At 36.0% G+C, this 2,534-nt stretch overlaps 1 non-coding gene across 1 annotated transcript; it reads left to right on the forward strand.

Annotated features, from left to right (window-relative positions):
* The first annotated feature begins 884 nt into the window (after positions 1-884).
* On the forward strand, positions 885-991 carry LOC121212780 (small nucleolar RNA R71). Its single transcript, XR_005908154.1, has one exon. It is a non-coding gene; the product is annotated as a small nucleolar RNA R71 (small nucleolar RNA).
* Positions 992-2,534: the final 1,543 nt, after the last annotated feature.

Here is a 2,534-nt window from a genome sequence, read left to right on the forward strand (position 1 = left end):
TGAAACTGAAATTTCAACCTCGATTGAACTTCTTCTGAGTCTTAAGCATCAGCTGGCTCTTCTTCAACTTCAATGGTGTTGGGCTTTAATGTCTTTTCGCTCCTCAATGTCAATGCTTTACAATGCTCCTTCCCAAGATTCCTCGGATTCTCCATATCACTAGGTAAAGAACCTTATGCTCGGTTTCTAAGTTCAATTGCAAGCTGGCCTATTTGGTTTTCCAAGTTTTTCAATGTAGCAGTTTGGCTTTAGATTAAGGAATAAATATTGGCTATGTATGCTTCAACAAGTTTTCTAAGTAATTGGATGTTTCAACTCGAGGTTGTTTCTGAACTTATTGGGTAAAAATAGGTGGTGGGTTGGTCTAGGTTGGGCATATGTGTTACTGGGTCTAGCCTCTTGGTTATTCTAGGAGAAATTAGTGTGGTTTTTCCATGATGGGTTATAGGAATTGGATTTGGCTCCTTGCCTTCCTTGATTTTGGTTTTGGTTCCCCATGTAATACACGAATTCTGGGTTTGATGGACATTTTTCGAGCAGATTTCCTTCCCCACAATAGACACAGGCTACATTTTCAAATTGATTTGGTGGCTATGCTGCAAAACTATTAAACCCATAAGTGGTAAATTTTTTAAGCATTAACGAAATTGAGGATACCTGAGATGTGAGTGAAGTGAGAGCGTCTAGTTCATGTATTCCAGCGACTCATCTTCTTGACACTACTCGATTGGTTTGCCATTTATAATTATTGTTGGCAATCTTCTCAATGATCTCATAAGCCATAAGACTTAGAAAGGAGAGCACCATTAGCAAAAGTGTCCACTACCATCCTCATGTGAGCATTGAGACCATTATAAAATGTCTCAAGTTGGATCCAATGTGGGATTCTGAGATGAGGCCATTTCCATAATAATTCTTTGTACCTTTCCCATGCCTCATACAATGACGCATCATCCATTTGTTGGAAAGCAGTGATCTCATTCCTTAACTTAACATTCTTGTTAGGCAAGAAATTGTGACAACCCTAATTAGACCCTGGTCAGAATGTGGTTTCGAGACCACATTACCGAGCCAAAAATTTATTTTTGTGTTTTAATTACATAAATTTTTGTGTGACAGTGAATATATGAGAAATTAAATGCTTAATATTAGCTTTAGGAATGTGAATTAATTCGAAAAGGACCTAGTTGATGAAGTTAGAAAAGATGATAGATGAATTATAAGGAGTAATTAATAATAGGGAGAGGAAGCATGGCTTTGCATGTCAAATTACCCATAAAATACATGGTGGCCGGCCAAGGAGTGATGATTCTCCACTCATTCTAATTTAATATGTTTTTTTAGTTAACAAATGATGGGAATAATAATAGGAAAGTGAACAAAAAAAAGGGGGTGTTCATACTTGCCATCTCCTAGCCGAAAAACCAAGAAAAAGAAAGGGAGAAAAATTTTGAAGAAGTTCAGCCATTGCTTGTATCTAGGAGGAGTGTTTGATGTTGTGGCATGAAAATGAGGGAGTTTGAATGCTTAATAAGGAGGGAAGAAGGAGTGTTCATGTTTTCTTTCTTTTGCAATTGTCGTAACTAGAGGAAGAAGAGGAAGCAAGATTCGGCCAAGGTGGTCCTTTAGATCAAGGTATGTTCAATGATATTTTTGGAAGTTTACACAACCTTTGGGTGATGAGTCTAAATTCTATCTATCCGATGGTTGGATTTGGGGTTGTCGGAGAGTTAGGCTTTGACTAAGAAGCTTAAAAATTTTAGTTGATACCTTGATGCTATTAACATGTTAGTTATATGTATGTGTTAAATTGCTTGTTATGTTAGCATGAAAGTTGAAGTTGTTAAGTCACTTTGTTGGAGGTGCCGAATTTAGGACTAAGAAGAGAATGAGTATTCGGCTAACATGGTTGAAAGGTGGATGTGCCAATTTTTAGATTTAGACTATGAGAATGGCTATAATGGGCATTAAGATGTGGAACTTAAGAAATGTAGTTATATGTGGATTTACATGATGTTACAAATAGATGTGAAAATATGCTAGATTAGGAAAATTCGATCAAGTGTTCATGAGATGAAATTAGATGTTTAAATGATGTTATAGCTGACATTGTACATACATTCGGCCATCTAATTGAGTATGAAGGTGGTGTTAAATCTAATTGTGATGCCCATTCGGAAGTGTATATATATATACATAAGTATGCCCATTCGTGAGGTTACCTTTGATTATGTGTATAATCGACTAAATGGGTAATTAGTGAGGATGGTTGCCGAATATACTAACAAACATATGCATGTGTAATTGGATTATAAATATTTAGCAAGGTGGTTAAACTAGTTGATTTATTGATTAAGCTCAAGGAGTTAAAGGAGGAGAATCAAGCAAAGGCAAAGAAAAGATCATCGAGTAGCCGAGTTGGAACCGTCTTACCCAACACAAGGTAAGTCATTAAGCATATATTTTGTATTAATTTAAATGGTCATAACGTCTATGTAATGATGCTGAATGGAATGATAAATATATATATATAC

The sequence above is a fragment of the Gossypium hirsutum genome, chromosome A13 (assembly GCF_007990345.1).
Source record: "Gossypium hirsutum isolate 1008001.06 chromosome A13, Gossypium_hirsutum_v2.1, whole genome shotgun sequence".
Lineage (NCBI taxonomy): Eukaryota > Viridiplantae > Streptophyta > Magnoliopsida > Malvales > Malvaceae > Gossypium > Gossypium hirsutum.